The sequence below is a fragment of the Pantherophis guttatus genome, chromosome 5, assembly GCF_059756535.1.
Source record: "Pantherophis guttatus breed Tessera chromosome 5, ASM5975653v1, whole genome shotgun sequence".
Lineage (NCBI taxonomy): Eukaryota > Metazoa > Chordata > Lepidosauria > Squamata > Colubridae > Pantherophis > Pantherophis guttatus.
This window is the reverse complement of record NC_142067.1, coordinates 25,699,333-25,712,548: the sequence shown is the minus strand read 5'-3', so window position 1 is coordinate 25,712,548 and position 13,216 is coordinate 25,699,333. Positions and strand designations below refer to the sequence as shown.

General features: G+C 32.9%; 1 protein-coding gene across 3 annotated transcripts in view; it reads right to left on the bottom strand.

Annotated features, from left to right (window-relative positions):
• Window positions 1-13,216, bottom strand: part of FRY (FRY microtubule binding protein) — a 179,952-nt gene that overhangs the window by 162,257 nt on the left and 4,479 nt on the right. The window lies entirely within an intron of this gene.

Below are 13,216 nucleotides of genomic sequence, written 5' to 3'. Positions count from 1 at the left end.
AAAATGTGATCTAATAGCGATGATCAATTTCAACAGGTAGTAGCAATATATTAGTCATTATTGTGGCAGATTAAATTGAAGCTTTTTAGTATCTTTTTAGGACTGAAGCTGTGTGTGTGTCTATTGTAGTTCACACATAGGGAGAATGACAATACTACAAGTACATAATACAAAAAGTCTCCAGGAAGAAAGCAAGACCAAATTTGTAGCACTAGCAAAAAATGATGGCTCAGTAAATCAGATTTATTAACAACTTTTCTCATCATTATGCTGACTAAAATAGCACTGAATTTGTTGCTGAAGGTGAGATAAAATGTAGACCTAAAATTTTCAAGGCTATTTTAGTATCTGATCAACTGTGATTTTTAGTTTAATCTAAATGTAATTGGTAATCTGCACATGTGTTTTGATGCTACAAATAAAACCACGGAACATTGTTATATAAGCTGTAAAAGATGGAAATGGGGAAATTGTGCCCCTCAAGATATTGCTGAACTATAGATCCCAGCAACCTTGACCAACATGGAAAGAGACCTGGAATGTAAGGAATTATAGTTTATAAACATCTATGGCCAAATGTTACAAAGCTCTGTATAGACACACAATTTCTCCTCAAATGGTACTTAGTCTGTTATAGTAGCTTGCTTAAAAATACTGTAAATCAAAATATTCTTTGTCTCCTTTCTGGTCTGATGGTTGGAGTGGCATTTGCTTTTATCCTTATTTTATATTTTGTGCAATTGCATGTTCTGATAAGTCTACTATCCACTGGATCATTAAAATGCCATTTTTTGAACAGTCATCCTTGACATTCAACAGTTTATGGAGCAGACAGGGCATAACTAATTATTATTTGTTTTAATTAACAGAGAACATGAATATCTCTCCTAATAGCTATTTTGTTCCTGCTGTGTCAAAAGTGAGTATCCTGATATTTTTCAGTCTCACATCTGCATTCGTTGCCTGTAGGGACAAGAAGGTGAGGTCAGAGACTATATACAAATTGTGACTGCCAATTAAAGAATTTAGTGAAAAGTCGCATGGAAGAAAATGTCTAAAATTTAGGGCTGCTGCTTTTTTTAAATAACTCTGCAATGCATTAAATAAAATTTGTTCAATCTACATCTGTCTTGGGGGAGGGGCATATTACTGTCAATCAATATGCAAAGTGGTATTTCTCTATGCAGGCTATTTCTGAATTTCTGGTTCAGAAGCAACAGCCTGTTAAAAATCAGTTCCTGGTGAAGAATGGCATAGACCCTTCTGTACTGAAAAAATGTTCAGCTACTCTGGTTGGTAGAAAAGTATTCCTGTCTCTAACTGCTAACCCCTATATTGACTCTACAGTCACCTGATTTTCTTCCAAGATAACAAGTAGCAAATCCTAATAGATTTTACACATCTTGAGATTGCCCTTCAAGAATTTGGAATAAGGCTAAAAAGCACACATTATATTAGATGTAAGAGCATTATTATACTAACACATATATTTTTAATTTGCTTCCTTGGAACTTCATTCCAAGTGTTATGAAGTTCTCTAGCCCATTAGCCACATTTTAGAAATTTCAGACAAGATGGTTGATCTCTTTCTCCTCAAATGTACTACTATTGCATTTGCACATAGCCAGCCACCAGCCCTATTCAAGCCCTCCTGGGTAGGGAGGAGCCGAAGGAATATTTTCAGGATTTCTGTGAAAACTATCTGAGGCATATGCCAGATCCACTCTCGATTGTATTCCAAATTGTGCAGGTCCTTTGGAAATAACTAAGGCATAGTATAGCTTGGTTACCTAGGAAGAATTCAAACCTGTTTGTCCTTACAGTACAGCTAATGGTGTGTTAGATCCATGTGTCTCCTGGATGATTAAGGCTTCTCAGGAGTTGGCATGTACTTAGATATGAAGGTACAGTACTACATCTGATACGCAATTTGGTATCCTCTTGAACTCTTCAATCTTCACTCTAGCTTGAAAGATAGCCCCATTGCGGCTGGCCTTCTTGAAAACCCAGCTCTTCCTTCAGGAGAAGAGTTGTTTTTATTTTGTTGGTTATTTTTTTGTTTTTCTGTTTTAATCTTATGTTAGCTGCTCAAAGTTACACTTGTGAGTTGGATAGCCATATAAATTGATCAAAAATAATAAAACTTTTTTCTTTTAGTTGTGGAATGATAAAGTTATCTCTCTGTGTGGAATCCTGTGGATCTCTTTCTCTGGATTAATTAACAAGCAGAGTTAATTGCAGCTGCAGAGTTCTATTAACACACCTCTCCCACCACCTACGGTGGAAGGTGGAGAGGAAAGGTTGTGAAACCAGTTCTGCAAGCTCAAACTATTTCCCTGATTGAATCTTGTACGTTATTTTTCTATACAGTATGTGCTATTTTAGGAGCAATACGCTAAAGTGAAAAATATTATCAAAAAAGAATGGCATCTCACTTGAACAAAGAACTTTATCACATTGCTAATGAATCGGATTAAAGAAGCCTAGTATTTAGGAGAACATAATTTTTTCCCACTTCAGAAAGTAGTGGAACTACTTACAATAAGTTCTTTCCTTTAATAAGGACTTCATGGAGAATACAGTATTAAATCCAGGGGTGATCTACTTACCTTTACTACCGGTTTGCAACGGGATTGCCGCACGCTCATTTCGCTTGTGTGCCTTGCTTCTGCGCATGTGCAGATCGCTGATGACAACATCCGGGGCAGTGGGCGGGGCCTCCCACCAGTTTTACTACCAGTTCTTGCAAACCGGTCCGAACCGGGGGCAACCCACCACTGATTAAATCATATGTGACAATTAAACCATCTGTTTTGTTAATTCTGATTGAATCAACTGGACATACTGTACTCATAATTGTGGTAGCATCTTCTGGTCCCTTTGTTGAAAAATTGCAAGGCTGAGCGACTAAGCAGTTTAATGAAATTAGCTCACTGAAACGAATGGCCTGTATACCACCATTACAATTTTAGTTTTCATACAAATCCCTCAATGCTAAATCAAAAAGAAAATAAATTATATTACCAAATCTAGATATGGCCTGTCTTAAGGTGAACGAATTACATGTTTTGTAGGATATTTCATTTTATTGCATACATTTTCAAAGGTTAGGGTTAACTTTTTTTCAACTAATCATCATTAGGTGCAGCAGCAGCAGCAGAGTTGGAAGGAACCTTGGAGGTCTTCTAATCCAACCCCCTGCAGAAGCAGAAGTCTCTATACCATTTTAGACAAATGGACATCCAGTCTTTTCTTAAAAACTTCCAGTGATGGAGCACCCACAATATATTGTTTCTTCCAGACAATTGCTGTATATGAATTTTATACACGTGAAACTTATTCAGAAGTTGAATCCTTATATTCAACAAATACTTCCATTCTGATATTCAGATATGGCTTTACAGAAATAGTAACATATACACAGGTTATAATTGCAATTGACACATATAATTACATTAGAGCAGGGCTTTTAATAGCTAAATTCCCCATGTCTTCCCTAGCTAATATGGAGATTTTTTAAAATACCAAAAAGTTATTCAACTGGAGTTATACACACAACAACAGCAATCTGATTTCAGTTATAGATACTTTTATAACGCTACCTATGTTTTCCATCAAATTCTCTGTAAAGTTATTATTGTCCCTATAGCCAGTGGTGGGATTCAAAATTTTTTACTACCGGTTCTGTGAGCGTGGCTTGGTGGGCATGGCATGGCTTGGTGGTCTTGGTGGGTGTGGCAGGGGAAGTATACTGTAAAATCTCCATTCCCTTCCCACTCCAGGGGAAGGTTACTGCAAAGTCACTATTTCCTCCTTATCAGCTAGAGTTCGGGAGGCAGAGAATAGATGGGGGTGGGGCCAGTCAGAGGTGGTGTTTACCGGTTTTCCGAACTACTCAAAATTTCCACTACCAGTTCTCCAGAACTGGTCAGAACCTGCTGAACACCACCTCTGCCTATACTTTAACCAAATCAGTTTTTCAATAATTTATCATGTTAATATTTAAATGCTGAGGTTATTGTATCATTTCTTATCTATTCACTCCCTAATTTCTTTTGCAACTCAGTAGAAATGCAATAGAAACTTGTATATATACAGAGCAAACTAAGAAAAAAATCAGTATCATATTTTTTGGGAATAAAATAGCCCAGTGAAAATTCAGTCCCTAGTATCTCCATCCATCAGTCAATGTCAACAATACTAGATGGATGGGCTGCTATCTGACACAGTATAAGGAAGCTATCTTTATTCCCATGCTGTACTAAAATAAATAAAAATGCAATCCAGTTTATTATCTTATTTTATTTCTTTATTTACCTTTTTGTTTCTTTTTATATCTCTCCACATCAGATTACTGAAACAATATACCATATGGCCAATTTCACTGTTACATTCTTCCACTGCCCAGTGCTAAATTCAGCTTGTGCAAACCAAACTGCATTCATTAGATTTAATTTCAAAAGAAAACCATCTGGCACAATGGAAAATATCATTGGAATATATTCAGTTTTAATATATCAGAACGTTCTTTTGGAGCATATGCATTAATAGATCATGTATTCCAAGGATCAATTCCAGGACACAGGCATTAATGGTGCATTGATGACTAAAGAAAAGGTGATTGTGCATTGTGACATCAGAATGCAAACCATTTTTTTGTAGTTGGATTTTCATATCAGTATGTAAGTCATGAGGTTTGTGTCATGATGTCACAGCTCATGTTTCAGCCTCCTCTGTGAATGACTATGCACCAGGGGCTAATTAACTGAGCCATTCTCACCTCTCAGGTGGAGAAAACAGAAGTGTGTGTGTTTCAGAATGGATATTTCTAAAAAACAATTTGAGATAACTATGTAGCCTCTACTGCAGGGCTGTCAAACTCATAGGCTGCGGGCTGGATGCATCACGTGCTCACCACGCCCATGCCCAGTCTAGCAAAGGTGAAAAAAGTCCCAATACGCCACCGTGATGTCACAAGCTTGCCCTGCTCTACTCTGTATTATCAGCAAAGTATGATCAGATCTTTTTATTTAGCTTAAATGAACAAGAGATTATTAATTTGATGAGAGAAGAGACAACTTTTTATTATATATCAGTCCTTTCAAACCTCTGCATCCAAAAATACTTGACTTCAGATCCCTGAATGGCAAATATTCATTAGGGTTTACTGTAGCTGAAATCAATAATAATACATTATTTAAAGGTGAAAATGTTATTTGCATTCTTCTCTCATTTAAAGAAAAATGTATCAAACGAATTATACAAAAATAAATATAAGTGATCATATGCTAACTTCCTTACCACTTGTAACCATTGGAACATAGTGATATAATAATAGATATATACATAATATATATATGATATAATATATATATATATATATAATTTTTTATAGATATAAATATACATAATAGATATAAATATAGACCCAGGCATACATACACTATATATAAATAAATCCTATGATATTATTCAATGTCAACATATATTTAACAATTTTTTTCAATTACAGTTCAATAGCAGTTACTCCAGTTGACAAGACATTTATACCTATAGCTATTGATAAATCTATCAGATTTTAAAGAAGTGTAATGATTCCTTCCTGCTTATAAACGGGTTTCCATCATATATGTGAAATATTTGTCACATATTTATGTACATTTCATAAGTTGTAAAAAAACAGATCAACACTAATCTATGTACATTATCAAACATTTCAACTATATTTTCAGAGGAAATCTTTTTCAAATAAGGCTCATATATTTAAAGTAGACTTTACTTTATTAGTTTCAAGTCCAGCTTAAACATCAATAATTAAATGCATCCTTGCATCTAACGTGATGGATTTTGCATCGGCCAAAGAGATTAAATCTTTTTATACTAACTATATGGTTTGCCTATCCCTTTCTGAATGCAATTTAAGAAGGCTCTACCAACATTGAAGCTATGTAAAGAATCACCTGCATTTATATCTATATGCTGAAGGCGTAACATTGGCTTTTTTGTGCTAATCCCTATTTTTAAAATATTCTGTTGAAGAAATAAATGTTGGTCCTTTCTTTTTGGCTTTTAAGGCCTAAATGTTTTTTTTTAATCCAGTTAGCACTGAACTATTTGAAATGTTGAAACAGTTTTATCTGAATTTCCCATTTAATATTGTTTTAATTAATGATTGTTAAATGCAATTTTAGATGTTTATGTGATTCTTTTAGAATTTATCTCCTCTACACTGGAGTCACTGGAAAAATTATTCTTGAGCTCATATTTCTCTATAATGCTATTTAGCATCAAATTAAATTTGCTTGTCTGAAGAAAAAAGGCAATGTAGAGAAAATGTTACATTAGAGAAAAAATTAAATCCTTTTATTCTATGCAGTATATAATACATTATAATACAATAGCTAGATCTGTTTCTGCAGTCATACCCCTATGGGATACATTTCCAAAAAATCTACACAGTAGATAATGAAAAATCCCTGAAGAATTTCCATTTTATTTTATCATGAGCCATGATTCATTTTAATCGTACTGTTTAATAAATCAACAAATGGGCCTCTTTAACAAACACAGTTCTGAATCCTAAGCAATGATTAACAAGTCATGGTTACTATGTTTGCATACCATGCTAAGGTAAAAGCAAACAATCATATAATGATTTACCAGAATGTACAAATCTAGATATTGTATATATGCTTTTCCCCAAGCATGTTACCTTCTCTCTATTATTTCTTATAACTCCTGAACAAAAGATACTAATCCAAAAAAGAAGCAAGCAAATAAACACACAACTCTATATCTGTCTGCTATCTTTATTTCGCTTTTTGAATTCTTTTTTTCTTTCCATACTGTAATTAGAGGGAGGGGGGGAATGTAATCCCTGGTCATTATAAAAACATGATCCTGAATATAAAAATGTAAAGATTCTAAAATAAAAAAAAAAATGAATAGCAAAGTTCCTTTGTCTCTCCCATGCTATAAAGACTGCAACTGGCAAAGTAGGAACCAAAATGACAAAATTAGAACCCAAAGAGTTTGCCATCTGATTCACATTAAACAAAGGTACAAAACAGTGGTGGGTTGCCCCCGGTTTGCACCGGTTCTATAGAACTGGTAGTAAAACTGGCAGGAGGCTCCGCCCACCGACCCCAATGTCATCAAAATGCTTCTGCGCATGCGAAGCGAAGTGAGCACACGCACACAGCCCCATTGCGAACCTGTAGGAAAGGTAAGTAGAACCCACCCCTGGTACAAAATATTTAACTGTCTTTGGTACTTGCAATAAGAAATTTAGCCTCCAGCCAATCAGTTTTATGAGATTTTTGTGTCCTGTTTTTCATGACCTTTTGAACATTTTTTGGTCATTCTATTCTCCCATTTTTAAATGCCTTTGTGACCACAACCTTTACGTTTGAACAGTCTCTATTAGGGATATTTGGGCTATTATACTTCCTCAGATGGAATTCAAATAGATCCAGGTAAATGTAATTTATTCTATTTGGGAGGAAATCATATGGCATCTGTACTGTTTTTAACAACAAGCTTTGGGTTCACCAAAGAAAAACTTTCAGCTTTGTTTTCATCCTACTAAAGGGAATTATTTTTCAAGGTTTGAGCTGACCACAAACATTCGGAATACAAACACCTCACATACAGGGCCAGGAGGTGCACAATTCTTTTCTCATTTTAATTTTTGAATCTCTTCCATTCCTAATTCACAGCACAAAGAGGTGAATGCTCTATCCCATATGTCTGAATATTTCTTAACCTAAGACCTTAATGTTCCCTACTAATGAGCATAATATAGGAGCATAATATATATGCAATAATAATTTATTGTTAAAACTAAGCTAAAATCAGTATGTAAAATGATTTCTGCTTACATTTAAAAATGTGTGCAAATACATTCCATAACGTATTCATTCTAATCAAACCAGGGGCTACGTATATCCAGAACTCCTCAGGTAATAAGTGTAAACTGCTATGATTTCTCAATTAATCAATCAATTATGTGCATGCCTTGTTGAAGGAAAGGAGCACGGTGCTGCTTTCTGGATGACATTAGGTAATGGAGTCAAGGGTTCTTTTTAAAACAGATATATTTAAAGGTTTTATTTCGCTTTCTGATCCATATGTCTTGAAACTCTCTGACACAGTATTTAAATCATTGCTTTTTTCTCTAACGGAAAGCTAATTTAAGCCTTTAACAGCAGTTTTCGATTAATGTCATTGTAGTTCATTAATATTCTTTAATTTTGCATATATAAATACATCATGCACAGTTGATCAAAATGATTTTGTGGAGCTAGTCAGAAGATACTGTTTGTTGCACTGCTGTTTATGAATGTTTGGCATATGCATGACCATTTAAGACAAAAACATGTAAATAATTCCTAATCTTAACAGTCCATCCATTATTCAAAATCTCAGTTCTTTTTATGTTCTTATAGGTATGTCACCATGACAACATCATCCTTCACTTCCTTATCTTAAATAATTAACTCTGTAACCAATTTTACTTTCAACTGTTGGATTATTTGATGTGACACTGTTGCATCATGATCTCTACACAAAGTTCAGTATTTAGCTGCAGTCTAATTGGGTGAAGTCCTCTCAAAACTGCAGAAATATTCTTTAAGCAGACAGGTTGATAGGTCATATAGTCAGTCTGGCATTTAAGCCTGAGGCAAGTGAATGGATTAACAGAGAAGCTACAGAGCATTTGACTTCTAAAAGACCACCTAAACTAATCAAATCTCAATTGTTCACCATTATTTTTTATATACCCCAGCAAGTATTATTGAGCATCCAGAAAATATAAGGCTCCCATTTTAAGATTTTATAGGTGGCAAGAATGTTGAACCATTTAGGTACAAAGAAGTTTAAATAATAGAAAGTTTAATCTTGGAAATAATTTGTTTTAAAAACTGCATAGAACAGCAAACCAGGAAGATTGTATTGTAATTCCCAAAGTATAAGATAAATAAAAACAGAGGTTCTCCTTTAGATCATCAACCACCTAAGTGTATACCAGAGACAAATTTAATTTTCAGTCCAAAATAAGTTTTTACAAAACAGTAAAAAGGCAAAATAATTTCCCTTGAGTTGTATTGTATTCCCATGAAAGGCCTCTGTGGCTTTTGGACAACAATTTGGAAATGATTTACCACTGCCTTTTGTGACATTTTTTAAACATCCCAGTCTAGTTTACAGCCCTGGAATTTTCCAGTGGTCTTCTGTCCATATAGTATAATCAAATTACTTTGATTAATATTTTTTCCGGATTATCTAAGGTTGGCTATATGCTGCCACCTGCTGTTAGCAAAAGCACAACTCAACTCCACAACCAACCATGGTACTTTTCATGACTGTTATCAAGGACTCAAGTTTTCAAAGATGAAAGATGAACAAAGGGAACATTGCTTCCAGACAACACATCATTTACAGACTTATTTATATTTATTTCTATATAAAATTTGTTTTTATGATTTAATATTGTATTAACTATAAATTCTAATGGACTAACTTAACATTATTAACATGAAGTTAATACTGTTTCCTTCATGAGGTAATATAGCAAGTTCTCATAAATAACCCAGTTATTATATTATGTAGACTCTTCATTAGATAAAATATTTTTTATTAGATTTGCTGTATAAATATGACTGTTTTGACCTAACAAAAATGATTTACCAAAATAAATAAAGTTAAAATAAATAAAATTCAGCAATAAATCAATATTTTCAAATCTTAAACAGGGCAACTATCAAATCTACAATTTTTAAACTTAAGGAAACAAAATAATTTCATAAAAATACGTAATATTAACATAGGCTCTAGTGAGAGCTACCATGTTAGGTAGCTAGGTTTTACAATTACTAGGTTCAGGTTTTCTGCATCTTTTTGCTCCCATCCATTGGTCATCCAGATTTCTGCAGCCATAATAAGTTAGCCCTATATTAATATAAAATAATGTAAGTTTAACATAAATTTATTTCAATGATTTATTGACTGCATCCACAATTTTTGTCTTATTGAGTATCACTTCACTGTGATTAAATTATTTTTCCTTAATTCTAATCCCAAAGATGGGATGAGATGACGTGGAAATGATTTTGAGATTTGTTCACAAAAGATTTCTTGGTATGAGAAAATGTCCAAGAAGTACAGACCAGTCAATGTCAGTTTCAAAATCACACAGTAAGCCAAATTACTGGTCCATTTGTTCTAGCCTGTTGTCAACACTACCTGGCAACACTTCCATGATTTTACTTGCCAGGAATTTAACCAGAGACCTATGTGCAAACTACGTGCTCTACTGGTAAATGACAGCCATTTGGAGTTTCTCTTATTATTTTCTCTTTTTCTAAGATAAAAAGATCCAAACATAACCTTTCTTCTTGGAATTCATGATTTATTTTTCTTTGTATCCCATCTATATTCTATGTACAATTTAGGCAATTCATGTATCATAAAAGAACACTAATACAGAAAAAAATCAAGAGAAAATCATTAAAATAGATGCACAAAAATGTTAAAATGATACTAAATATTTCAATGATTTAAACATGCAAATCTAATGAAAGTAAGTTGCTCCAGATCCCTAATGAATAATTTTGGGTTTTTCACTATGCATTTCAGTTCTTTTTTGAGATGTAATAGCCAGAATAATACAGAATGCCAATAAGTGCAAAACAGCATTAGCAGCTTTTTTTTCTTAGACCAGAATTCATCTTTTTTTCATACACAACATACTCAATTGCTGTTTTTAAAGGAATTGAACAATCATCAAAAATTTTTCTCTCATTCAATTTCTGCTAGGTCTATAATAATAATGATTTCCACTAATTTTTCTAGAGCAGTATTACCTTATATTCTCTTTCCAACAATGACATTTACTACATGAGAGACAAACACATACAGTGCTTCCAAAAGTGTTAGTTTTAGAAGATAATCTTTTACAAAAAAAATTACAGAAAATTCAATTCCACTAAAAATACAGTTTTGAAGATGAGGATCTCATTTTAGTTCCAAGATTCACCCAAAAATTAAGGCAGAAAGAGAAATATAAAAGAATATGTATGGTCTGTCAAGCAGCATTATCTTTATCCACTGCAATTAAGAAATTTTATGGGTTAATATCTAAGCTCTGTTCTGAAGGAAAAGACATAAATGGGGATGAGTTCAGTAGCTTTAGTATGTCACATAACAATGTCAAAATAATCTTACCTAGTATAAATCGAATGAAACCTAGTCCTTCCCTCTTATCAGTTTATTTCTATTTGATCTGACAAGAAAAGCTGTTCTTGTCATTAGAGATAGACAGAGGGCAGATTAAGAATCTAGTTTTCTAGTTTTGCTGAAAGTAGCGGCAAAAAAGATATACCAGTAATCTAAAACATTACTGACGTTATGTTTTAGATTATATCTTTTTTTATTCTACTTGCATTACCTTCTTGTGGATTAATATGAATAATTAATGCATTGTTTATTATTGGCAATTGAATGTTTTAATTGTATATTTACTTGATATTTCAATGAATGTTGCATATTGTGTACTTGATTACATCATGCATTTGTTGATAAATTATCTTGAAATGTTTACTACATTACACAAATGTCTCTTAGGCTGTTGTACATTGTTTTGGGTATAAACAGAAATTGATTATGAGACCTCAAAAGCTGTTTGATGTTCTTTGAAAATTTTAAAAGGTATTAATAATGCATGCTGTTTTCTGTGCTTATTTCTTTATCACTTACATCATTGCTATATACTTAAAGCAAAAGTTTTTTGTTTAAAATTATTTTAATATTTTTGAAAGGTATATAAAAGGCTAATTAAAAGCATAAGTAATAATATATGAATGATACTTAGTTAATTGATTCTTGATTTACAAACTGGTATCAATAAATATTTGTTAGATTGCATTTAAAATCACAATTTAACATTTTAAATCACAATCAAAAATAAAAATTTTCTTTTTGTAAAAGAATTAGCATCCAGACTTCCTAAATAAATCTTTAATATATGGGGAAGTTAATTGCAGGTTTACATTAAAAAGCTTACAATATTGGCTCATCATTTGGTAATGAACAATCACCAAAGTTCTTCATATCCAAACAGATTCAAACAATTGTGTAATACTCTGTCTCAATTTTTAGTTTTATTTCTGTGTAACTATAACATTCATCTCATAATAGCTCAGATAATGTGTTTGTTGTATTCCATAAATTTTATAAATGGAAGGTAAGAAGTGAAGAGAGGAGCTATGGGCTTCCCTACGGTGCCAACCTGTCTGTGGATTTTATTCCCTTAGAGGAGTTCTCTTATTATTATTATTATTTATTGAATTTCTATACCGCCCTTCTCCCGAAGGACTCAGACTTTTAACTCTGTGCCTGCTATCTTTCACTGGCCTTTTAATTTAAAAAGTATTTTGTATGGTTAATTTTTAACTTTATTTTTATACTGTTTCAAATATTTTTATTATTATTGCATTTATTTCATTTTTCTACGTATGTTTAATTTTAATCACGCTCTTGGAATGAGTATATGGTACAAAATAGATTATTCTGTATGTATTGCTCTAACAAGAAAGAAGAAATCTTTCATCAGTTTCTGTCCAGTAACCAGACATGTAACTTTTGCCTGAAATGAACATGAAAATAAAAACAATGATATCTACAATACATCGTTGTAGCATTTATATAGAACTTGTTATTATTATCTATATTATAGTCAGCGTTTCTTAACCTTGGCAGCTTTCTGAGCTGTGATTCTTAATCACTGATTCTTAAATTCCCAGAATTTTCCAGGCTAGAAAGAGGTTGAAGCTAAGAAGCCATGGGAAAGATATTTGATTTAGTGAAACTTCTATCAACTTGGATGCAAGTAATTTTTGGCAATTCCCTTTCCAACTTGTCCTCCTTCAATTAATTCTTTGCCATAATTCAAAGAAGATCCTAACCTGGAGCAAATTTCAAAGCACCCGGGATGTTTTCTTCTGATAAAAGCCTTCACTAGATAAAAGTATCATTCTATCAGCAAAAGGATATCATTTTGGATATCATCCAAGGCTTTCAAATTGCATTCAATGAAAAATGATGTCATTCTTGGATCAGACATTTCATCCATTAATTATTTAATAAAAACATTACAAGATGCCATTAGTACAACTGACATATATACAAGCTATATATGACCATGATATGAGTTATG